Genomic DNA, 26,366 nt, shown 5'->3' with positions numbered 1-26,366 from the left:
ATGCTGTTAAGCTAATATCCCAATCCTGGGCCACTTACTTTCTGACTTCTATGAGAGACAAATGAGAGAGAAATAAATGTTCTTTTCCTTTGTCCTCACCGGCAGCATATGGATCAAATCTGAGCCGCAGCTTTGACCTAGCCACAGCTGTGGCGATACCAGATCCTTAACCCACTGCAGGGATCGAACTTGCACCACCTCAGAGACAATGCTGGATCTTTAACCTGCTATACCACCGTGGAAACTCCAACAAATAAATGTTCTTAGTACAGGAACCACAGTCAGGGTGTTTTCTGTCACTTCAACTGAAAGCTGCTCAGTGGCCGGACCATCAACTTCCATTTCATCACCTTCAACTTTCGATTAAGCTCAAGTTCTTGCCCATCTTTTCATCTGGTCCATCTCTCTGTGACAGGTCCAAGAAGGGAACAAAAAGAGGTCTGCTGCCCAAGGTTTTCCCCTTATCTAACTTTGTATGATCTTCACAAAAACCTTGTCAGGTAAAAGTGACCCTCACCACTGGCAGGCTCCAGCCAAGCTTTCTTTTTTTCTTGTACCTCAAACATGAGTCCTGCTAGTCTCTGACCCATGACTTTTGTTCCTGCTGTAACTTCTTCCAGTCATATGGCCCCACCCGAGTACAAACAGAATGTCCCTCTATGCCTAAGAAACCAGACAAATGTGTTTGGTGGGTACCCGGGCTGTCTTCTCTGCAGTGGCTCTATACCAGCCCACTTTCACGGCTTGGCCCTCTGTCAAGTGTGGTCTGCTGGGCATGGACAGATCTGTTTTATGGGCATATTTTTGGGTCCCCAGCAGGAGACCACCCTGCCACTCTGTGCCAATGAGGACATGATTTGTCAGTTTCCTCAACAGACGTGGATGGAGGAAGCATGAGGGATCAGGCACTACTCCAGGAAATGAAAACGCAGGTATAGAAGTTGATGTCACCGTGAACAAGGTGCCACTCGTCTGTCCACCCAAACATACATTTCACAAACATTTGTTGAGTAGCCACGCTGTGCCCAGTGATGAAGAGATGGCCCTGGGCTTTGCCACATGGTGATGGATCCACGTGAAGGATCTGATACGCTTGGTCCTCACTTACCAGTGCGACCCTCTGTGAAAAAGTCCCCCTTTGACGTGCAGTTTTCTCATCTGTAAAATGAGGATGATTATATGTCACGATTCAACAGTCTTGCACAGAAGGCACCTACAGTAACAGCACTCTCTTGGGTATTCAGAAACTGAGATTTTCCTTCCCTTTTAAGATCTTGGACTGTCTGCTCTGAATTTCTCATTGTAAAGCCAAAGGGTTTTCCAATAATTGGCGCCAGAAGAGAGGGAGCCAAGCAGGTCAGAATTTATGTCTCCTCACTCAGTTTAATGGAAGAGAAGGAAAATAATGCCTGAATCCTGGAACAAGGACGGATTTAAACAAAATTTTTGATGTTCACATAATTAGCACAGAAGAAAAAAGAATCTGGAGTTCCTGCTGTGGTTCAGCAGGTTAAGAACCTGACTAGTATCCATGAGGATGCGGGTTCGATACCTGGCCTTGCTCAATGGGTTAAGGATCCGGCGTTGCTGCAAGCTGTGGTGTAGGTCGCAGATGTGGCTCGGAGCTGGGGTTGCTGTGGCTGTGGAGGAGGCCGGCAGCTACAGGTTCGCTTGGACGTCTAGCCTGGGAACTTCTGTGTGCCGTGGGTGCAGCCAAAACAAAAAAAAGAAAAAAAGATAATCTCTTCTCTTTATAGTTGACCTTTAGACAAGAGAATTTGGCAAAGAGAAAGAAAGATCCCCACGTATGTGAGCTCCAAGAGCGACGTCTTGGTAATCTGCGATGGTCTCTCTGTATCTACCACAGAAAGCACTAAAAAGCCTGCGGACAGAAAGGAGGGTGGGGGTGGTGGAAGCACGTCCCTCCCTTGGGTGCACGTGGCTTCGTGACTCGCTCATCAGTGAGGAGTTCGTGGCTTCTAACTGAGGGCCACCGGGTCAATATTTTCCTCCCAATCCTCTGATTGGATTGGCATCTGCACACAGCAGACAAATGCTTCTCTCTCTCACCACAACCGCTGTGATCAGCCCTCGGCGGGAAGACCTAGTGCGTAGGAGCTGAAAGGGAGGGAGCGCGTGGGTTCTACTCAGAGAAGCCGGAACAATCAGTGCTGTGTGACAGCCTCAGAATAATGGCAATTGAGACAAAAATAACCCTCACTGAAGAAGACGCTTGCCATTTCAAACGTACATCCACAGCCAGCGTTGTATCTGAATCTCCCTGCAGACCTGTGAGACCATGAGCCACATGTATGGAAAGGGAGACTGGAGCGAAGCGGCTTTCCCAGAGTCACATGCTGAAGATCCAATCAAGGGCTGTGATTCCAAACTCTGGGTTCCAGAGAGGGCCATCTTGGGAGGTGGTAAGCTGTCCGTCAGTAGAGGTATGCAAGGAGAAGCTGAGTATCCTCTTAGCAAGGAGATAGGGGAGGCGATGGGGTGAGAGGCAGGATGTGTGGCCTCTGCTGTCCGCTCTCAGGTTCCGGCTTTCTCATTGTAAGATCGTGCGATGATGCACCGCCAGGTGCGGAAGGGCCCTCTGTTCCTCCACCTCCAGGAGGGAACCAGAATGAGCGCTTGCCCTCTGCCATGCCCTGACTGAGGGGTGCCCGGTTCTTCTCATGGGATGAGAAAGAAGGTCCGAAAGCTAGCCCACGTTTTGGCAGATGAGCCCAAAGCCTTTGAATTTGAACGTCTGAGGGGCTTCACACACATGCCAGAGTTTCAGTCCTGCCCATTCTCCCACCCTTGTGCCCAGGGCAAAGGCCCGGAAGAGATGGCTTTCTTGGTAACCATTGGTGAGGCCACCGTTTGGCTCCCAGTCACAGCTGGCCTCCTGCTGGAGTGTCTTCTGGGTGGGGGAGGAGGAGGAGCAGGAATTGGCCAGGCAGGCAAATGTGAGGAGGGTGTAGATGGCAGGGCGCTGAAGTGCAAGTCCAGAGCCATGGAGCAGGCCCCTCCTGCCTTCGGGTACCATGGCCTTTGTGACATCTCAATGAGGGTCTGCTGGAGTCCCAGCCATGACAGGACTGCACTTTCGCTCAGGCCAGGCCTTTGGCCTTACTCAAATCTGGAGGCTTCAGAGGGCTGTGGGAGTGAATGGATGGTGCGGGGCTCAGGGATATGTTCTGGGGCCACCAGCTTCAGAAGACCCTCTGGGTCCCCTGTCCTAAAGTGCAGGTAGGCGTGTGTTCTAAACATGGAGTCTCAGACAGAGTTCCCGGTTTGGCTCGGCGGGTTAAGAATCTGACTAGTATCTATGAGGATGCGAGTTAGATCCCTGGCCTCGCTCAGTGGGTTAAGGATCTGGCTGAAGTGTAGATCACAGACACAGCTGGGATCTAGCGTTGCTGAGGCTGTGGCGTAGGCTGGTGGCTGCAGCTCTGAATCATTTCCTAGCCTGGGAATTTCAACATGCTGCAGATACAGTCTTGAAAAAAAAAAAAAAAGGCATAACACAGAAAAGAAATGCCTCTGACTTGTTGAGCTCCTACCACAGCTAACACTTGCCTTTCTGGATGTGCCTGAGGAGGTGAGAGGAGGGGGCTCCTCTTTTGAAACTTCTCTGGTCAGCTGCTTTTATGTCAGATAGAGAAGTTTTGTGTCCTGGCTCTGCTGCTTGCTTGCTGGGGGGACTCAGCCACAGCACTCTGCCCTCGGAGAGAGCTTCATTTTCCCCATCGGACTCCAGACACGATGTTTTTGCACCTGAGGATTCATGAAAAGGTGCTTAGCAGAGTGAGAGCTTGGTGGAGGGTAATGGTTACCTCTTATTATTATTGCTGCTGTTCTTTTTATGGGAAGCCTCACTCTGCAGGAAAAGACTGGGAATCATCAGGTTGCCATTTTTTTTTTCTTCTCAGCAAAGTAATGGCATTGACTTCCAATGATCACAGCATGTGGGCTTTTCTGGAAGACATAATAATCTGGGGACATCTATTCAGAGAGCCCTTGGTTCTTTTTTTTGATATTTAGCATTTAATGTGGAGAATATGGGGGGATATTATTCCACAGACCATCATACGTAACAAGTTATACTTAAAAATAAAATATCAGGAGTTCGCATTGTGGCTCAGTGGTAATGAACCTGACTACTATCCATGAGGTTGTGGGTTTTGTCCCTAGCTTCACTCAGCAGGTTAAGGATCCAGTGTTGCTGTGAGCTGTGGCATAGGTAGTAGACATGGCTCAGATCTGGCATTGCTGTGGCTGTGAAGTAGGCTGGCAGCTGCAGCTCTGATTGGATCCCTAGCCTGGGAACTTCCATATGCCACAGGTGGGGCCCTTAAAAATATACCAAAATTTAAAAAAAATGCTATTCAATGTTACTCAGAAGTCACACTTTGGAAATGAAAAAGAAATCTTTTATAATAAGTAATAATAGAAACTATAATAATACATGGTAATTTTTGAATATTTAACACACGCCAGGCACTGTGCTAAGCTTTCTAGCAATCAACTCTTTTCATCTTTTCATTCTTTCTTTTTCCCTCCCTCCCTCCCTTGCCTCCTTCCTTGCTTCCTTCCTTCCTTCCTTTCTTTCTCTTTTTCTTTCTTTCTTGCCTTTTAGGGCCACACCCGCAGCACATGGAGGTTCCCAGGCTAGGGGTTGAATTGGAGCTGTAGCCTCCGGCCTACACCACAGCCACAGTAACTCAGGATCTGAGCCGCGTCTGCAACCTACACCACAGCTCATGGCAACACTGGATCCTTAACCCACTGAGCGAGGCCAGGGATCGAACCTGCAACCTCACAGTTTCTAGTCGGATTCGTTTTTGCTATACCACAACAGGAACTCTGTCTTTTCATCTTTCCAACACTATACACATGTTCTTGTTAACTCCATTTTACAGATGAGGAAACAGAGGCACAGCAAGTTTGGGTGATTTTCTCTAGGACACCAAGAGTATAGCATTAGTATTAGCTACGTATGGCCACAGAGCAAATTCTCCCACAGTTCAGCCCTACAACAAACGTTTGTTATCTCACAGTTTCAGTGGGTCAGGAATCCCGCAGTGGATTAGCTGGGTGGTTCTGGGTCAGAGTCTCTCATGAAGCCGTCATCTAGGTGTCTGCTAATGCTGCAGGCATCTGAAAGCTTGATGGCGAGCAGGACCCACTTGCAGGATGGCTCTGTGTGTGTGTGTGTGTGTGAATGTCTGTAAGCACGTGTGTGCATGTGTGTCTGTGTGTATGCAGTGGGCAGCAGGCATGGGCACTAGATTGTGTGGGGCCTAGAAGGCCCAGGTGAGAAGTTTAAGCTTCAAATTGTGGTGGGTGGAGCGGTATAGAATTGAAGCCAAAAGTGCCAAGACTTTGGAAGGAGCTGCAGCGTGGAGCATGGGGTGGAAGGTGGAGGCTGGCCAGGGGCGAGCACACACCATCCAGGAGACCATGGCCAGGGCTGCGCTCTACAGCGGACCTGGAGGAGAGGAGGGGGAAGGGGACAGTTGCTGGATTTGATGACTGTTTGGCCTTGAGGTCTAGGAAGAGGGGAAGGGCCCATGATGATACCTACTTTGTTTGATGTGGGTATAGATGCCATTGTGGAGAAGAGGACCCTAGAGAAGAAGGGGCTGGATAAGGGAGGACGAGGGGCCCAGTTTTGATCTTCTTGAGTGAAGTGTCTGTGGTTCCCCTGTGGGTGCCTAACTATTTGGGTCTAGAGTCTACAGAGAGGTGAGGGCTGGGGAGCAGAATGTGGACGGTGGCCTGGAGCATAGTGAAAAAAGTGTGGGGAGTTCCCCTCGTGGCGCAGCAGAAATGAATCTGACTAGAAACCATGAGGTTTCGGGTTCGATCCCTGGTCTCGCTCAGTGGGTTAAGGATCTGGCGTTGCTGTGAGCTGTGGTGTACGTCGAAGATGTGGCTTGGATCTGGCATTGCTGTGGCTCTGGCGTAGGCCAGCAGCTGTAGCTCCAATTAGCCCCTTAGCCTGGGAACCTCCATATGCTGAGGATGTGGCCCTGAAAAGACAAAAGACAAAAGACAAAAAAAAACAAAAAACAAAAAACGTGGACTTTGAAGCTATAGCTACACTCCAACTATGAATTCTATCCTCTCTGGGCCTCAGAGTCCTCCACGGTAAGTTGGAGATGAATGTTACACTGAACACGCAAGGCACACAGAGTGTTCTGGCATACAGTGGGCACATAATCAATTCTCAGTCTCCTCCGTATACCAGAAAGCCCAGGGATGATAAGAGGGGTGGGCCTCTGAGGAGAAAGCAAGACTAGATGTGGGCTGATCCCTCCTTAGAGCTAGAATTTGGGTACACCAGATCAGCCCCCCTCCACCGCCTTAAAAAAAAAAAAAAAAACCACAAGGCTTGCTCCCACCAATTCCCAACAACTGGCTCTGAGTCATCGCTGCTGTTGCCTTTGTTTTGACGGGTGCCTGATGCAGCCTGGCTCTGCAATGATGCAGATGCTGATGCTGTTGCTACGCAACCGAGCTCCAGCATAAGTCCTGTGAGGCCTCTTTGCTATTCACCCCTCAACCTGCTGACGGTGGCTCTGCCCTGCAACTGGCTATAAAAATGGGGGGAGGTTCACCTGAAGTCCAGCGGTATGTTAGGGCGGTGGGTGTTGACATACACAATGGGGAGGAAAAGGAGCAACGGTAAGGGCTTCCGTTTACTGAGCGCTTGTCCTGTGCCAACCACTGTCTATGGATCAACTCATTTAATATTTAATAGCAGCCCCGAGGGGCATGTTCTAACTATTTGCATTTTACAGGTGAGAAACCCAGGATTTAGAGAGGAAAGTGCCTTATCCAAATTCACCTACATACTAAGTGGTGAGACTGAACCTGAGACCCCTCTGATTCCAGGGCTCATGAGTGGAAGGGGAATTGGCTTTGATTTCTTGCCTGATTTCAGCACTCCCTGCTTCATCTACTGTCCACCATTCATTCTCTGCAGTGCAACCAGCAATCAGATCGTGTGCTCCTGCTACTGCCCACCCATGCTGCCAATGCCCTCAGGACACTCCTTAAATCGAAGAGCATCGAGGTGTGTGGCCCAAAGCTGCCAAGCCCTCTCTGATGGGATGACATCGCTTCCGCTATTCATGCTTCTTCCTCTCTCCTTTTTTTTTTTTTTTTTGTCTTTTTATCTTTTCTAGGGCCTCTCCCGTTGGCATATGGAGGTTCCCAGGCTAGGTGTCTAATCGGAGCTGTAGCCACCGGCATACACCACAGCCACAGCCATGCGGGATGCATCTGCAACCTACACCGTAGCTCATGGCAAGGCCAGATCCTTAACCCACTGAGCAAGGCCAGGGATCAAACCCGCAACCTCATGGTTCCTAAACAGATTCTTTAACCACTGAGCCACAACGGGCACTCCCCTCTCTTCTTTTTGTATGTACTTCCTTTTCTCTAAGCTTCTGGTGCTCTTGGTTGCCTCAGAACAGGTGACATCCCCCACCTTGACCTTGGGAATTCCTCCTCCTCTGAGTTTCAGCTCAGACACGCCTCCTCTCAGCAGCCTTCCTGGAGGCAGAGTGGGGAGGGGGGCTATTGAGCCCCAGGTCAGCCTGCACCCCCCTCTCTTCCTATTCACATGACTCTCTTCTACTTGGAGTTGAGGGTCCACTTCTCACTCACTCTTCATCTGCCTCAACCCCTGGCCCAGGCCCTGGCACACAGGACAGGCCCAAGAAATATTTTCTGAGTGAATGAATAAATGAATGAATGAACGGCTGAAGGGCGGATGTTTGAATCTGTGAAATATCTTCCTGGGGCCTTGGGTTTTCCATTCATTTGGGAGAAAACAGAGCATTTGCCTTCAGTCAGCTCCTCTTCTGGCCCGGACCTTGTGCTGGGGTGTAGGCCCCATCTGAGGGTGAGCACCCCCACCGAACAAGCAGCCTATTTTGCAGGTGAGGAACTGAGGCTCAGAGCTGTGAAGCCACTTGCTCAAGGCAGCCCAGCTTGTAACTAAGAGGATCTAAGTCCGAGTCTCTCTGGTCCCATAGCTCTGCTGTGAAGTCCCAGGTCTCTCTGAAGAGCATTTAAAGTGAAATGAGGCAGAAAGAAGCACGCTGACATTTTCACAGGTCCACCGCATCTGCAGACACCTTCAATTCAGCGACCTGCAGAAAATGAAAAGCCCAAAGAGAGGGAGGATGTGGAGAAGCGCAGAGAACAGTGAAGTTAGGCAGTTACGGAAAAGCACTGGGAGGGAGCGGCAGTTCTATCCCGCTGAGGTCCCACCCCTCCCTGGGACGCTGCTTCCCCTCCACCTTGCTCAGCGGACCCCCAGACCCCCAACCAGAATGCATGGCTCAGTGAGACATCATGGATCCCGGCCCGCTGCCTTGGCCTCCGCGTCCTCAGCAGCCCAGCTGTCGTCCTGGCCTGGTTCCTCAGGAGCAGGGCAGGGCCTCCCGGGGTTAGAAGGGGTCTTGGCCGATCCTGGGCTGCAGCAGCTCCCCTCGGAGAGAGGGGCAGGAGGTGCCTGGAGCCTGGGGAAGGAGAACAGGGAGCTCTGGGACCACCAGGTGAGGTACAGGGAGGGTAGCAGACACCCAGGGTCAGACCACCAGGATGGCTTGTCCCTCTTTAGGGCAGCATCAGAGGCCACGTTCTCTCTCCATGACTTCCACAAGCTCATTTGATCTTCACAAAGGGAGAAATTATTATCCCCGAGTTAGAGAGAACCTGGAGCCTTGTTTTTGTTTTTGTTTTTGTCTTTTTAGGGCCTCACCCGTGTTGTATGGAGGTTCCCAGGCTAGTGGTCAAGTCAGAGCTGTAGTCACTGGCCTATGCCAGAGCCACAGCAATGCCAGATCTGAGCCACGTCTGTGACCTACACCACAGCTCATGGTGACACCGGATGCTTAACCCACTGATCAAGGCCAGGGATTGAAACTCTGTCCTCATTCATTCACCCAGCGGCTTTTATTGAGCACTAGCTGAGCCCTCTCAACTCCACGAGTCTGCCTCTTAGGCACTGAAGACTGTCCCCCATACTCTTCCAGGCTTCCCATCTCAATAAGCAGCCACCCATCCACCCAAGATGAGAGCAGTTCGCTGTCCTTCTCTTCTACAAACAGTCCATTCACGTCTCCTGCTTCTCTGCTTCTGATATGCTCACTCTCTGGTCCTGATGGCTCTTATCTCCAACCAGGATGACTGCATCAGCTCCTCGATTGGCCTCTACTTCCATCCCTCCCCGTCGTAGATCACAAACTCCATCATGTCCAGCCCCCAAGGGAGATCTTCGGTGGCTGCCTGGAACATTTAGAAGGGCACGCCATGCTTACTGGAACTGTGTGTCTGTGATGGCTGGCCCTCTGCCCTCTTCTCATCACACTCATGCCTGTCTCAGGGCCTTTGTCTTGGTGATTTCCCTGTAACACCTCTATATCTGCACAGCTCGCATTCATGCCTCAGCTCATGTCACTGTCACCTTGAAGGCTTTCTTAGCCTAGTCACTGTCTGTCAAAACACCAGATTTTATTTATTGGTAACATTTAATTTATTGTCTTGTGTTTCCCCCTCCTTACTATGATATAAGCTCTATGAGAGCAGGAATTGCTCTGTTTAAAATACATAGAACAACACCTTGCATGGTGCTTGTAGGGCTGAGGCACTGCACAGCTCTAGATGGCACAATTCACATCAAATCTGTGTGAAGTATGCTCTGGAATAGTGCAGTGCACAATTTGTGAAACTGTACATGCCAACCCGAAATTGCACTAGTGAAGACAGAAATATTTCCTGATCTCACAGACTCTGCACTTTTAATTCAACAATTTGAGGCTTTTATGATAATGCATGCCAGACGCTCCCTGACACTCCACATGTAAGATTCACGTTTTCCCTGACAAAAGCCACCATCTTACAGATTAGGAAATTGAGGCTCAGAGAAATGACATGATCTGCTTTAAGGTCACTCATCTGATAAGGGGAAGAACCAGGACATGACCACACTTCAAGCTGGTGGCAAAGTCCAGATTCTTAGCGATGCACGAGACAGATCCCTGTCCTAACAGAGCTTGCCATCTTCTTGGTGGTGAGTGCCTAATCTCTCTCGTGCAGTTAGCATGTGCTAATCATGCAGTTTATGTGCATTTTTCCCCCATGTTTGAAACCTTACAATGGTGAGGACTAGAGACTCAAAGAGGAAAAGCCTCCCCACCCCCGCCGCCAAGGTCACACCCAGTGAGAGGAAGAGCTTGGAATGGAACCCCAAACTATATGATTTTCTGGTTCTTTCTACTTTGTGACACTGACCAGGAGTGATCATAATTAAATATGGCAGCTGCTGTGATTAAGGAATGAACAGGATGCTGAGGAGTGAAGAGGAAAATGTTTAACTCTGCTGAGAGTGAGATAGGAGTCACTGAAAATGGCCTTGAAACAAGCAAAAAGTTTCTAGACAAGCTGGGGCATTGCAGAGAAAGGGCCTGGGGAATTTAACTCCAGGCTTACAGCTGTCAGTAGAGGTGGCACTGGGATCAGAACATAGACCTCCTGGAGTTCCCTGGTGGCCTAGTGGTTAAGGATCTGGCATTATCACTGCTGTAGCATGGGTTCAATACCTGGCCTGGTGGGGAAAAAAAAAAAAAGTAGACTTCCTGACTCCAAGGCCAGCCCTTTGCTTATCCTAGGACCTCTGAGGCTGTTGACATACATCTCCCTTTCCCACTCCCTTCTCTGCTTTCGCCCCCTAAATGGGAATTGCATTGGACACCAGCTGAAGTAGGAAATGTGGGTGATTTCCCAGCAATCTGAACCTAGCTGAGCTCACCCACACTGAAAATTCCTGGTTCCATTTCTTTCTAGGTGCTTCCATCATCTAAACAGAGGTCTATAAAGGTAACTGTTGGGACTTGAGTGAAAGGAGGCATTTAGATGACTTTGCCTCCAAAGGTTTGCATAACTTGTAAAGATTATGCATACCTTGTAAAGATAACTTGCTGCGAGATTGTTGGCATTGATGCTTTCATGGGATTTCCAATCGTCCCCTCCATGGATGCCCCAGTTGGCTTCCTCCATCCCTCTCAGCAAATGGCACCATCTTCCACCTTTGCTTCTACCAGAGAGCTGGGAGTTCAGCCCCAGTCCCTTTCCTTTAGCACAATCCCCACATCCACCTCATCTCCAAGTTCTGTTAATTCTGTCTCCAATAAATCCCAACCCCATGCATGGCCCTCTTCCCTGCAGGTCTTTCTCTCTAAAGTTCTTCTAGAATGTGATGCTGCCGGTGCAAAGCCAGTTGTTAACCCAGGTGGAGCTGCTATAAGGAAGGCTTGGACTTGAGAAGGAGAGAATCGCTAGGTTCTTCGGGGGCTGGGACAAAAGAGGTGGGATTTGATCTGAGCCTGGAAGCCTGGGTGAGGAAGAGGTCACCAGAATTTTATTTTATTTAGTTTTATTTATTTTTGCCTTTTAGTGCTGTGTCCACAGCATATGGAGGTTCCTGGGTTAGGGGTCTAATCAAAGCTACTGCCGCCAGCCTACGCCAGAGCCAGAGCAACTCCAGCTCTGAGCCACATCTGCGACCTACACCACAGTTCATGGCAACGCCGGATCCTTAACCCACTAAGCGAGGCCTGGGACTGAACCTGCAACCTCATGTTTCCTAGTCTGATTCGTTTCTGCTGCACCACAATGGGAACTCCAAAATCACCAGGATTTTAAAGGAGCCACTGACCGAGGGCCCCAGGATGTTCCAGGACTGGACATCATCTATCCAGACCCTGCTGCTCCTGCTCTGGGCAAGCAGAGAAGGCAGAGCCTGGACAAGGGTCTACAAGTTGGAGGAGGGCATGACGGGTGCTATAATTTCCTCCGTAGAGAGTGGGTGGAATTGTACCTGTCCTGCCAGGCCTGGGGGAGGGTTAAAGAGGGTCATGGCCGCCTGCATCCTGCTGGGGGTGAGGAGAAAAGGGTGACCATGGAGTGAGACCTCAGGATGGGGGCGTGTGCCTAGCAGGTCTTTCCCTGCTGTGGAGGGTGGGCCTGGGAGCAATGACTGCTGGGGTCTGAATCCCCCTCTATCACTCACCCCTGGGTGGCCTCGAATGAATTAGTCACCCTGGTGCTTCTTACCATTTCCCCTATCAAAGCACACACACAAAATGCGCAATTTGTTTGTTGCCCTGGAGAAGACAGATGAGTTTGCTCATGGAAACTCCATGCCCATGGAGTCCATACTTTCTCAGCACATCCCTAACTCAACAGGGAGCCTTGGTGGGAAGGACCTCTGGCTACTCATCGGTGCAATGAAGACGCTGACAAAAATAGCTGTTTCCTCCTAGTGTTGTACTGAGGATCAAAGACAAACATCTGCGTAAGTGCTTCCCACCCGAAGAAGACTTCCATTCACCTTGGTCCTCGTCGGTTCCCTCCCCTTTCCCTGCTGCTGAGATCCAGCCATTCCCTGGCCCTGCTCTGCCTCAGCCGGCTTCTGCTGACCTCCAAGAATGTCCTCACATCAAAGGCCCAGCCCCTCCTTCTCAGGGAATGACAGAACATGACTCCTGGCTTATGCATCCAACCCTGGAGAATCCGATGGATTCTGAGCCCGGCTGACTCCAGGTGCTTCACCAAGTCCTATTTCTGGCCATGCCAAGCCTCTGATCATGGTGGGGGTATGATATGCATTCACACACACACACACACACACACACACACACACACACACACACACACACACTCACACACACACACACACACGCACATGCACATACACAGAGAGGAAAGAGAGTAAGAGAGAGAAATTTGCTAAATGGCAGTTTTTGTACATGATCATTTGATTCTCTCAGTAATCTTGTGGGGTCATTACTATAATATACATTATTTTTGTGGCTGTGGAAGCAGGGGCTGTGATAGAGGAAGGAACTTGCCTGATTTTGCATAGCTGCTAAGAGGCAAAGATGGCTTGCATTCAGATCTATGTGCCTTCTGAGTTGAGTGCCCATCCATCTGTCCCACCAATCCTCCATCCATCCATCCAGCCAGCCAGCCAGCCAGCCAGCTATTCATCTAACACTTACCAACATTTACCAAGATCATTTCAGAGCCTATGAGGCCCTGGTTCAGGGGTCCCTGCCTCTCTTTCCTCTCCTCCACTCTGTCCTCTTCCTTGCTTGGGCTAAAGCCCCCTGGTTCCTTTATAGCTGCTCTAAGAAGCCCATTAATTCTGTCTCGGGGCATCACATTGGCTGTTCTATCTGCCAGCAGCATACTTTGCCTGGCTGGGGCCTTCTCAGATTTTAATTTCTGGCTTAAATGTCCCCTCTCAGAAAGGTACCCCAGGACCCTTTCTAAAACAGAGTCTATCATCCAATCAGGTTAATTGCCTTCCTATCCATTGCCACAGCATAATTACATTTAATAAAGTAATATTTAATGATGACAATAATAGCCAACTCTTACTATTATCATAGAGCTCACTATATATCAGGCACCGTTCTATTACTGCATGTAATAGTATTATATAAAATGTCACACAAGGTTAAAAGATTGTTGTAATCCTGGCCACAACTTGATTATTGTTACCTCTGTTTTACAGATGAGGAAACTGAGGCTCAGAGAAGTTATGTTTATTTATGTATCAGATTATTATCTTTTCTCTAGCTGAACTGTAATCTTCATGACGGCAGAGTCATTGACTGGCCCATAATAGGTGTACATTATGTATTTGTGGAAAGAAAGCGTTCTAGGCTTTGTGTGCAGTGTTGGAGAAGAATGAGTCATGATCAGCCTGTGAAAGGTACCCTTGTGTATAACATATTCATGGAGTTTAGAGGAGGGAAGAAACCAGTGATGCCTGGGAAGGTCCTAGAGGGCATCACAGACAAGACAAAATTTAAGTTGGATTTTTAAAAATCAGTTTTCTTGAGGTGTGATTTATATAAAAATAAATTGCATCCATTTAAAGTATAAAGTTCAATGAGTTTTGACAGATATATGACTGCATGCACTTGGGAAAAAGTGTCACAATCAATAGACATAATTATTTCTAGCATCCCTCAAAGATTCTTCCTTGTCCAGTTCATGCCTCTTTCTCCTGCCCACAGTCTCGGCCACTGTTGATCTGATTTGCATTAATATACATTAATTTGCCTTTCCTAGGAGTCCATATAAATGGACTCCTGTGGAATGCATATGATTACTTTCAGCCAGCATACTGATTTTCTTTCTTTCTTTTTTTAAAAGTATGACTTACATAGTAAAATTTACCCTTTTTAGTATATGGCTCTGCAATAGACGTTTTGATAAAAGTATAGAGCTGTGCAGCCATCATCACATCATCACAATCAAGCTATAGAACAGTTCCGTCATTCATCCCTCAAATTCCCCCAGGCCCTTTGTAGTCAACCCTTCTCCCGCTCTCAGCTCTCAGACCCCGGCTCCTATGGATCTCTTTTCTGTTCCTATAGTTTGTGTTTCCATAATGTCATATAAAGGCAATTATGTAGTACGTAGCTTTTTGAAGCTGGCTTCTTTCATCGCGATGAATTTGAGATTTTTCCATGTTGTGGAATCTTGATCATGTACCAAGAGTTAATTTCTTTTTGTTGCTGAGTGGTGTTCCATCGTAAGGACGTTACCTTAGTTTGTTCTTACATTTACCAGTTGACAAATATTTAGGCTAGTATTTGGATTTTATTGGTTGAGGACAAAGCCACTATAAATGTTTGCATGCATATTTCATTTCATTTGGGTGAATACCTACGGATGGATTTGTTGGGTCCTGTGATGAATGTCCTTGTAACTTAATAAAATAATAATAATAAAAAAAAGAAATTGCCAAACTATTTTTCAAAGTGACAGTACCATTTCACATTCCTACCAGCAATATATGAAAGTTCCAATTGCTCCTCATCCTCATCAACATTTGACGTTGTAAGTTTAAAAATATTTTTTATGTTATCTATACTAATAGGTACAGAGTGGTATCTCAGTGTGGCTTCAATGTGCATTTTCCTAACAACTAATGATGTCAAGCATATCCTCATGTGCTTATTTGACAGTTCATTGGTAAAGAGTCTGTTCAAATGTTCCCCTTATTTTTTCTTGGGTTGTGTGTTTTCTTATTATTGTATCTTGAGTGTTCTTTGTACATTCTGGATACAAGTCCTTTAACAGATATGTGATTTGTAAACATCTTTTACCCAATCTGTGATTGTCTTTTCATTTTTTAAACAGTGTCTTTTAAAGAGCAGGACTTTCTATCTTCAAACATTATATTGTTCAATATTATATTGCTTTTCGTTAAAGACCTTACAATAATACACAGCTAATTCTTCCCACTTGTCTTTTGTGTTACTGCTGTCATACATTTTACTTTTTTTTAGGGCTGTACCCGAGGCATGTGGAAGTTCCCAGGCTAGGGGTCAAATTGGAGCTGTAGCTGCTGGCCTCGCCACAGCCACAGCAATGCCAGATCTGAGCCACATCTGCAACCTATATCACAGCTCACGGCAATGCCAGATCCTTCCTTAATCCACTGAGCAAGGCCAGGGATCAAACCCGCATCCTCATGGATCCTAGTTGTGTTCATTAACTGCTGAGCCACAATGGGAACTCCCCATTTTACTTATTTATATGCTATAAACACAACACATTGCTACTCTTATTGGTCTAAATAGTCAGTTATCATGTGATGCAGTTAAATATAGGAAAAAAAGGACTCTCCTCCATTTTTTCTACTTAGAGTGATTTTCCCTCTCTTTTTTCATTACTTTTTTCCTTTCTTTCCTTCCAACTTGTTTCCTTCCTTCTTTTCATTTGTAGCACCAAGTTTCTCTCTGGCATTAGACGAACATCTAAGATTTCTTGTGCTGCAGGTCTGCTGGCAATGAATTCTCTGAGAAAGTCTTCATTTCTCTTTAACTTTTGAAATGGGCATCAAAATTCCACGGGTATAAAATTCCATGTTGCCAGCATTTTTCTTTCATCACTTTGAAGCTGTCACTCTGTTGTCTTCTGGATTGCATAGTTTCTTATCATATTTGTGGTACTTCTTACCTTTGTTCCTTTGTATGCAATGTATCTTTCTCTCCTCTGGTTACCTTCAAGACATTTTTTCAAGTTTTCAACAACTTGAATATAATATGCCCAGTGTCTGTATACATTGAATTCAGGAAGAGTCTTTAATTTTTCAGATATTTGGATTTTGTCGTTATTTTTGTAAATATGAGAACAATGTTCTTTCCAGATTTCTATATCACAAGCTAAAGCTAGAAGTCCAACATTACCCATCTAGTGTATATTTCATTTTATTTTATTATTATTTTTGCCTTTTATGGCCACGCCAGCAGCATATGGAGGTTCCTGAGCTAGGAGTCAAATCAGAGCTGCAGCTGCTGGCCTACACCACAGCCATGGCAACACTGGATGTGAGCCACATCTGTGACCTACATCGCCGCTTGCGGCAACACCAGATCCTTAACCCACTGAGCGAGGCCAGGGATCCAACCCACATCCTGATGGAGACAAAGTTGGGTTCTTAAAGCTGAGCCAAAATGGGAACTCCCACATAGTGTATTTAAAATTTCATATATTGTATTTTTCAGATCTGGATTTCCCTTTTGGTATACACACACACACATGTACACACCACACGTGTTCTGTTTCTCTGCTGATATTTCCTATCTGTTTACTCATTAGCATATTTCTCTGCCCTCACTGAGCACAATTATAATTTTCTTCTAATGATTCTAACATCAGAGTCATCATAGGTTTTACCACTTTTGACTTTCTTTTCCCTTGCAAATGGGTTGCATTTTCCGAGTTCTTCATATGTCGAGTAATTTTGGATTTTATCCCTAACACTTGTGGAAACTCCTGAGTTCTGGAATATTCCTCCCAAGAATGTTGATGTTTTTGTTTTAGTTAGACAGATTCAAACTGTTGTCTCTGGCTCACCTGTGGGGATTGGTAGGTTAATTTCGTCCTTGCTAGGCTGTTTCAAGTCATCCCCAGGCATGCATGGCCCACGGGGTTGGCCAGACACGTGGACAAAGTTTACATGTAGACCCCGGGGGTCTCCTTCTCTAGCACTCTCCTTCCCTAGAATCCTCCCCTCACTCTTTGGTGGGTTCGATTCTCTTGTCCTTCGGGTCAGAAAGGTGGTGGGCTTTCTATCCCCACTCTGAGAGCACAGTGCATCCTCAGACCAAAGCTGCAAAAATGGGAAACTCACCCTTGCCAGTCCTTTCTCTGTTTTGACTCCCCTCTAAAAGGTGTCTGCTTTTGAGCTGCCTCCAGGGCCTTCAGTGTAGTCCCTTTTTGTATTCTTTGCATGGTTGATGGTGGTAATTTCTGGAAGAATTGATGTCTGCTAGGAGTTAACTCAGTATTCAAAGCAGAATTCTGAGCTGGATTTTAAAGGAAAAAATAGAAGTTCTTTATGTAGAGAGAGTGAGAAAGGGCATCTAAGGCAAAAGGATCAGGGTGTAAAAGAATGAAGGTAGAAAACAACACAATGAGCTCAGGTCTCCCTTCTGATCGCATCCCTTTGAATGAACATACAAGCGAAAAGGCTTGCAAACCGGTATAGCTACAGCTTTTGGCATCCCTACAGCCTGCTTTTCCCCCTAGAGACAGGAATTGAGATAATGAGAGTTTTAAATTCTTCTTCCTGAATATAGACCTAACTCTACCACACATAGTCTCCTGTACACACTCCTTCAACTAGCAGCCTGAAGGGTAATGACACTTTTTGGGCCCACTGCTTCAGATGAGGCTGGGAAACAGCTTTCTGGCATCCAGCTCGTGTCAAAAGGAATATATCATTTCCCAGCTCTTAAAAGTTCCTTGTAGAGTTCTGTGACACGAATTGATCCAGAAACAGACTGACAGCCAGCTCAATGTCAATGATTTAAAAATGTGTCCCTCTTAGAACCTCTCTTTCCCATATCTCTTTCCCCATCCCAACACAGGGCACACACTTCAGAAAAGCACCTGTCACAACAATCAACTCTGTGGGCTGGAACTCTGAGACGTGATGAAAAGCCACTACCTTTCATTCCCAGGGAGCTCAAAAATGTGCCATTGCAGAGTGAAAAACAGAAATAAAAAACAATTCATTTAACCTGACCCCTCTATTTCTGACCTTCGTTAAAATAATCATTGAAGACTACATTTTCAGTGGGCTGAAAATGCTATTACTATTTCTGCTCATTTTTTAAATATCAAGGAATGTGTAACCCTAGGTGGTTGTTTTTAGTTGACACACATCTGCCTGCTGTCTTGGGAAAGTGGGAGATCAGAACGGATTCGTGAAAGATGAATGCAATGTTTTATTTATGGAAGAGTAGGATTCACTAGGAGATGAATGTTTCTGGGTATGTGTGTTAAAGAAAGTTCTTTTCCCTCTTTAACCTCTTCCTGTGACAGCTGGTGCTGTGGCTACAGTGACCCGAGCAGGTTAGAAGCCCTCTCCCCTCCCTTTTACCAGGAGTGCAAGATGGAGCCTCCAGTCCTGGGGTGGGGGCACACACACATCTGCCATTAGGTCCAGGGTGGGGCCAAGAATTGGAGGGATTCCTGCCTGATCCAGGCGCATAGGTCCTGTGTGTCCTTGGGGAGGGAACTGGCCAACAACTCCGCAGGCTTTCCAGGACCTCTGCCAGGGCTCTGGGGAGGCAGAGTGGATAAAACCTAGTTTCTGCCTTGGGGGCACCCTTGGGATCTATGCTGGCTTTGTCCAGTGAGAGGAGGGGTTGTCTTCTGTGGCAGGGATCCTACAAACTGGTCTTTCTACCAAGCTCGGCAATAGGTCACCACCAGCCCTGTCTATTCCCCCACCTCTCCTCCCCCCAGAATCTCCACCTGTCATTGCTATGTGGTCCAGGCAAGTCATTGCACTAGCTGAGCCTCATTTTTCTCATCTGTAAGCGATGGTAAAAATATCTCCTTCATAGGGTTGTTGGAAAAATAAATGAAATAATGTAGGTGAAGTTTCTGGCATGTAGCAGACACTCTCTATACACTTAATTGCTGGATGTCGTCATCATTGCTGCCTTTATCTGGGAAAAAATAGAAGTTTTTATTTTAAAGGCACTTTATCTGCCTTTATCTGCCTTCCATCTGGGAATATCTTTACGTTCAGACTCTGACCTCCACCAGAACGCCACCCGAATCTCTTTCTCCTCTGCGTCCCAGTGCCCAGAGCAGGGGTGGGCAAACTCCAGCCTGTCTCTTGTTTCTGTAAATAAATTTTACTGGAACATAGCCACGGCTCGTTGCCTGGGTATTGTCTACCCAACAATGGCAGCACCGGGAATGTAGTTGTGACAGAAACCACATGGCCCACGAACCTTAAATATTCACAAGCTTGTCATTTACACAAAAGGTTTGCTGACCTCTGGTCCACAACAATGTCGAACACCTAATAGATAGATGCTCATAAATAATTGTTTCAAGAATAAATGAAGGAATGAATGAACGAATGCCATCTAACCATATCGTACAGACTGGGTACCATGGCACGGAGCTAGTTCAACTGGAATTTTCCTTTTGTTGGTTTTTTTTTTTTTTTTGGCAAGTAGATTCTCTTCCTTGAGCTAACTGGTATTTAAAGCTGACACCCTGATTATTAACTTCATGGGAATGTGGCTGTGTGGGTGGTGAAGCCCCAAAGAGAAGAAAATAAGAGGAAGAATAAGCAGGGAAGAGCGAGGAGGAGGCGTGAAAAGGAAAGACACAGAATCTGCCCCCTTCACCTTTTGTGTTGCCACTGCCCTTGCTTAGACCCTGGTTAAACTAAGCTTGGACTGGTGCAATAGCCCAGCCCACAGCCTGGCACATGGGGAGCAGATCTTTGTTGGGTGAATGAATGAGGTGGCTGTGGAGCACTGGAAAGAGCATGGGAGTGGAACACAGAGACCAAGTTTACATTCCAGATTTATCCAGCTCAGTGCCCTCCAAGAGATCTGTTTACTTCTCCGATTCAGTGGGAAAAGAGATCCTGGCTCTGTATCCCTCATAGGAGTACAGGGAGCAACAGATGTCTTGGTGGGCACCAGGAGGAAGAAAACTCCTTTATGGAGCAGCAACTAGGTGCTGGGAGCCAAGGAGGACACTTCATATACTCTCATCAACATTCACAATAAACCAGAGGGGTAGGGATGACCAGCCAGTTTTGCAGATGGGACCATGAAGGCAGGGAACTTAAGCTGATGGTCTTTTCATATCTCTTAGAGGTCTATAATCTGGGCTCCTCCTGAGGAAGAGGAGTGAGGAGCAGTGACTTCCTCAGGTCTGAGAAGAGATCATCTTAGCTGGACAATGCACAAGGGCATATAAAAAGATCTTGACAATTTACTGAGAGTGTGCCCAGGCCATCACGATCATTCAATGCAATAAGATAAAGACATCGAATAGAAATACTGCTACCATTTAGTGAGTGTTTATTCTGTGCCAGGCACAGTGGGACTTGTTTTGACATGCTTGATTTTGCTAACCTCACACGATGGTGTGAGGGAAACCATTTCATGCCCATTCTACAGATGAGGAAACTGAGATCCTGAAATTTTTTTTTTTTTTTTTTTTTTTTTTGTCTTTTTGCTATTTCTTTGGGCCGCTTCTGCGGCATATGGAGGTTCCCAGGCTAGGGGTCCAATCGGAGCTGTAGCCACCGGCCTACGCCAGAGCCACAGCAACGCGGGATCCGAGCCGCGTCTGCAACCTACACCACAGCTCACGGCAACCTCGGATCTTTAACCCACTGAGCAAGGGCAGGGACCGAACCCACAACCTCATGGTTCCTAGTCGGATTCGTTAACCACTGCGCCACAACGGGAACTCTGAGATCCTGAAATATTAAAGTGATTTATCCAAGGTCAAGGCCCAGGAAAGGACTGAGACTGGAACTCTCCTCTAGGTGACTCAAACCACTAAGCCATCTCCCGCTCATTCTGCTGCTTTGTCATTGAGAAAGGGTTTGCTTTGTTTCCCTTCTAGAGAATAGGTCTCCACTCAGTGCTTCGAGGGGAGCATGATATGATAGTAATAATACTGTGCAAGAAGGTTTTCAGTGCTGTTGAGTCCCATGCTACAAACAAAGCCCAAGTGGCTTGATTCTTTGGAAGGAGCTGATAATTAGGTTCTTAGCATTACACACCCTGTTTTCCTAGAGGTAGAAAGGAAAAAAAAAAAGATTTCTTAGGTTGAGGAAGGGTGCTTTTTTTTTTTTTTTTTTTGGGTCTTTTTTGTCCTTTTTAGGGTCACTCCCTCAGCATATGGAGGTTCCCAGGCTAGGGGTCCAATCAGAGCTGTAGCCACTGGCCTACGCCAGAGCCACAGCAAGGCGGGATCCGAGCCGTGTCTGCAACTTACACCACAGCTCACGGCAACGCCGGATCTTTAACCCACTGAGCAAGGCCAGGGATCGAACCCAAACCTCATGGTTCCTAGTCGAATTCGTTTCCACTGCACCAGGACAGGAACTCCGAGGGAGAGTTCTTGACTAATTGTCAGAAATGACTATTTTAACTGAACTGGGGGAAATATGAAATGTGAAAACATGCCTCTGGGGCCTGGAGTACGTGCAATGTATGCCAATGACTCTGCATCTGGAAGGATTTTTACTTTTAATGACTCGATAACTGAAGCACAAAAGGGCTGAGGCAGGGCTTCATTTTAGATTGGATTTCACAGCATAGAGCTGATGCTAAAGGCAAGCGGATGATACTGTGTCTGGAGGCACGTTGGGCTGGGGGTGTGGGTGTGGCTTGCCTGGCACATGCTCCCTCTCATTTGAGAAACAGATCTTCATTTTAGGGGTGTAACCTGAAAACCTAGGTTCACTTCTTGGTGGATGTCAAGCCAAAATACACAATCAAGCCAAAGGTCAGAAGAAGGAAGGATATATTACTTGCAGCAAGTAAGGAGAACACTGGAGATCTTTCTCAAAGCAGTTATCTCCCCCAATAGAAAAATTGGGAGAATTTTAAGCTAAGGGTACATGCATATTCATGGAGGAGCTTGTGCAATGGACAGAGTCCAAACTTTAGTTAATGGAAGTCACAAGGGTCAGAAAAGGTCCTTGTCCTCATCCCTTAAATTCCAGTTGATTTGCTTTCTTTTGTTCCCTTAATATCACTGAGATCTGTTCAAGGGCAAACACTATGGCCAGGCTTGTGTCACAAAATAACTGAGGCCCCAAATGGCTTCTCTTATGTTAAGAAAGCATGCTTTGTTCTCTTTCTCCAGTTTCTTCCTATCCTATCTGGTTACAGGGGCACACGGTTCCCCCACTTGCAGTTTGGGGGCATTAAAAGTAGAACTTGGGCAGAGCCAATCAGCCTTTTGAGCTCTTTTGCTGTTCCAGTGATCTGGGCAAGTGACCTGCCTCAAGAAGCCTCAGCTTCCTAATCTATACAATGGGCACAGAGCTTATACCTGTGTAATGGGATTGCTGTGAGTGTTAAAAAGATAAAACCCTTCAGAGCCCGGCACAGAGTAAATGCTCAGAAATGTTAACTAGCCTCGTGATCAGTACTGCTTGTCATAGTTTGTGCAATTGTAGGTAGAGTCGTTAAACTATGAAGGTGAACACATGCAAGTTTATCACTGATCCCTCTGAGGATTCCACCTGTCAGTGCTTCCTCGCTTGGGGGCTGGGCACACGCCTCAGTTTCCTTGTTTCATCCTCTAGTCTTGATGCCGCACCTTCTTCCGAGCATCTCTATTCCCAGGCTTTCACTAGTTGGATAGAAGGGCCAGTGGCTCTTTCAGCATCCCTTTTCTTGGTGGCTGTCTCAGGGCAGGGCACTCCCCACTTTGGGAGACAAAGTCAGTGCAGCCCAGGCAGCCCAGGGTGCTAAGGGATGTCTGCGGAGACAAAGGTGGTTGACCAGATGTCCTTACAAGCAAAGACTGTATTGAGCTTCTGCTCTGAGCAACAGGCCCAGAGCTGGAAAACCCTCCTTGGGACTTAGCTGGCCTTTCCCCGACCCATCTAGGGCACCTGGGGTTCTCTGATGCTGTCCTCTTGGCTGGGCCCAGCTCCTTCATGTGTAGTTGCTGTTTCAGACATCTTTAGGGTGACCAACTGTCCTGGCTTGCCTGGGACAGGAGGGTTTCTGGGGCTCGAGGGACCTCAATTCTCTTGGCCCTCTTTCTGGTGAGATGCTGACTCTCCTCCCAGATCCCTTCATGCTGTATGTGTGAGGGTCCTCTATCGCCTTCACTTCTTCCCCTTTGTGACCCTGTTCCCTACTCCTCACCTGGGCCTCAGGAAGCCCCATTTCTAAAGGGGTTCAGGGAGCTCCAGTTGTGGCTCAGTGGTAGTGAACCTGAATAGTATCCATGAGGTTGTGGGTTCGATCCCTGGCCTGGAACAGTGGGTTAAGGATCTGGAGTTGCCATGTAGTATAGGTTGCAGATGTGGCTTGGCCCTGGCGTTGCTGCAGCTGGGGTGTAGGCCAGCAGCTGTAGTAGCTCTGATTTGACCCCTAGCCTGAGAACTTCCATGTGCCATGGGTAAGGCCCTAAAAGACAAAACTCATAATAATAATTAATAATAATAATAAAATAAAGAGGGACAGGACCAGAGCCTCTCCTGATATTAGCTCATATCTCCTGAACCTCACTCTGCTCCAGTCCCTTGCATCCTTATCCTCATCCCACCTTGTGAAGAGCAGACTGTCATTGTCATCCTGTAGACGCAAGAAGATACAGAGCTCTAGGAGGTCCACCACCCAGCCAAGGTCGCACAGCAGGTGACTCATGAATTTGGAACCCAAGCGTGTCCTGCTTGCAGTACACATCTATCTGCTTACCTCCGGCTGAGAAGGAATCTTGGGGGCAACAGGAAAAGCTGCTGTGAATCAAGATGCAAGGACCTGTGGCCATGGTGGTTCCTTAGCATTTTCCATTCACTTCTGTTTAGTGTGGCTCCATCATATGTTGAATGAGTCACACTTAATTATTCCCTGATTGTTGTGCCTGACACAATACTGAATATTTCACCTACATCATTTTATTTATGCTTTTTCCCCCCTTTTTGTTTCTGTACTTGTGGCATCTGGCATATTTGATCCCAGGCTAGGGGTCAAATCAGGGCTGTGGCTGTCAGTCTACACCGCAGCTGCAGCAACGCTGGATCTGAGCCACATCAACTACCTACACTGCAGCTTATAGCAATGCTGGATCCTTAACCTATTGAGTGAGGCCAGGGATCAAACCCACATCCTCATGGATACTGAGCCACAACAGGCTCAGGTGTGCTGCTGCTGAACCTGCTGAGCCACCACAGGAACTCTTACTTATGTTTTTTAAAAATCCCCACCACAACCCCAGAAGGGGGCTGTCGAAAGTCAATCCAGGAGTTCCCGTTGTGTTGCAGTGAAAACAAATCCGGCTAGGAACCATGAGGTTGCGGATTCAAACTCTGGCCTTGCTCAATGCGTTAAGGATCCAGCATTGCCGTGAGCTGTGGTGTAGGTCGAAGACATGGCTCGGATCCTGGATCCTGTGTTGCTGTGGTGGCTGTGGCTGTGGCCGGCAGCTGTAGCTCTGATTAGACCCATAGCCTGGGAACCTCCATGTGCCACAGGAGTGGCCCTAAAAAGACAAAAAAAAAGGAGTTCCCGTCGTGGCACAGTGGTTAACGAATCTGACTAGGAACCATGAGGTTACGGGTTCGATCCCTGGCCTTGCTCAGTGGGTTAAGGATCCGGTGCTGCCGTGAGCTGTAGTGTGGGTCACAGACGCAGACGTGGCTGTGGTGTAGGCCGGCGGCTCCAGCTCCGATTCGACCCCTAGCCTGGGAACCTCCATGTGCCATGGCTGTGGCTCTAGAAAAGGCAAAAAGACAAAAAAAAAAAAAAAAAAAAAAAAAGAAAAAAAAGTCAATCTATAGATACAGAAGCAGGCGTCACAAGGCTAAGTGACGGTGCACATGGCACAGCTGGCAGCGGCCAGTGCTGGACTCTGGGCCCAGAGAGTAAAATCTACCTCGATCGGGCATCCAGGGCCGGCAACTATTCCCTTTTAAGTTCTCAAGCAAATTATGAACTTCTCAAGCAGCACACGCTTCTTAGGTTTCTTCATCATCTCCCAGGCTGCTTAGGCCCGGTGCTAAGTGTGAAGTCTGTGCTCGAAATGATCCTTTGCATTGATACTTCCACATGATTGCAAACAAAAACAACGTGTGCCAGGCTCATTTTCTTAGGGGAGGGATTAGTTCCAGGCTTATAAAAGTCCAGAGGGAACAGAAAGGAAGTGGTGGTTGAGGCCTTGGTCTGTGCTGGGCACGTTTGATCATTGTCTCAGATAACAGTCCTGGAACTGCTGGGAGATTGGGGGAGGGGGGCCTTGGGCGTGATTATGGCCTTTTCCTCGATGAGGATACTGAGGCCCAGGAAAGTTAACCCTCATTTCCACAGCTTCACAGGTTGCAAAGGGACCCCTTCTCTGCTCCCTTCCCCCTCTCCAGCTGCAAGGCTGCCTTGCCCAGAGCGCTCCGCTCAGTGCCAGGTGAGTCAGTTAACAAGGTAACTGTCAGTCTCTGTCCTGGGTCAGGGCGGGGGCTGCGTATGGCTGTGTCCTGTGACAAAGTCCTCAACTCCTGCTGGGACACAAAGCATCATGGCTCAGCCTGGCAGAAGCTCTGCTCTTTAAGGCTTTGGGGAAAGCTTGATCGATTGTGGCTTTTTCCTCGAGAAATCAATATTTTTGGTGAAGCAAAACCCTGGGAAAGAAGCTCACTGAGCACTGGGGCTCGGCAGAAAAATTAGAAATTCTCCTTGAGTTTGGTTGTGGAAAGGCGATAGAGAAAATCTTTAGCCTGATGAATCCACAGCCAGGGGATGCATTGGGAATTTATGAGATCAAGCTTGTGGAAAAATGTAAATTCCATGACTGCTCTCCCAGAGGCCAGGAGCAGTGCTGGCTGCAGAGTCGTGACTTGTCCTTGACAGGGGGATTTGAGGATTACATTATTCAGGAAATGGAAACGGCTCAGAGGATGAAAACGCCGGAGGCCTACAAGATAAGGTGATTCAAGATATTTTGAAAACTTCTGGGGAGAGGAAATGGGACTCACACGCCAGGGGGGAGCAGGGCTTCCTGCACTTGCACTTGACCCTGGGAGGTCAAGTAGAAAGGAGGGTCCACAATGGGGATCTTAGTGGGAGAGTTCCAGGCCCTCTGGGGTATAGCTGCTCAGGATGGGCAGAGGAAGCTACCCTTTTTATATTTGCTGTGAGTCCAGTCTCCGGAGTTTGAAATTGACCCCACTTGGGTTTAAAGACCTGTGACTTCCTGAGTTCACCCAATAAACTTATTAAGCGCCTCCCAGGAGTCAGGCTTTCTTCCAGCTGCAGGGGATG

At 47.5% G+C, this 26,366-nt stretch overlaps 1 long non-coding RNA gene across 1 annotated transcript; it reads left to right on the top strand.

Annotated features, from left to right (window-relative positions):
* Window positions 1-2,007: 2,007 nt before the first annotated feature.
* On the top strand, window positions 2,008-14,434 carry LOC146395610 (uncharacterized). The gene is made up of 3 exons (XR_014831629.1): window positions 2,008-2,444; window positions 6,983-7,072; window positions 9,045-14,434. It is a non-coding gene; the product is annotated as an uncharacterized LOC146395610 (long non-coding RNA).
* The last annotated feature ends 11,932 nt before the right edge of the window (window positions 14,435-26,366 follow it).

This window comes from Sus scrofa, chromosome 16, assembly GCF_054392235.1.
Source record: "Sus scrofa isolate SSC_HxYL_T2T_F1_AM1 chromosome 16, Sscrofa_HxYL_maternal_Yorkshire_Landrace_v2.0, whole genome shotgun sequence".
NCBI classification, from domain to species: Eukaryota; Metazoa; Chordata; class Mammalia; order Artiodactyla; family Suidae; genus Sus; species Sus scrofa.
The sequence above is the reverse complement of the archived record's forward strand: the minus strand, read 5'-3'. Positions and strand labels throughout refer to the sequence as shown.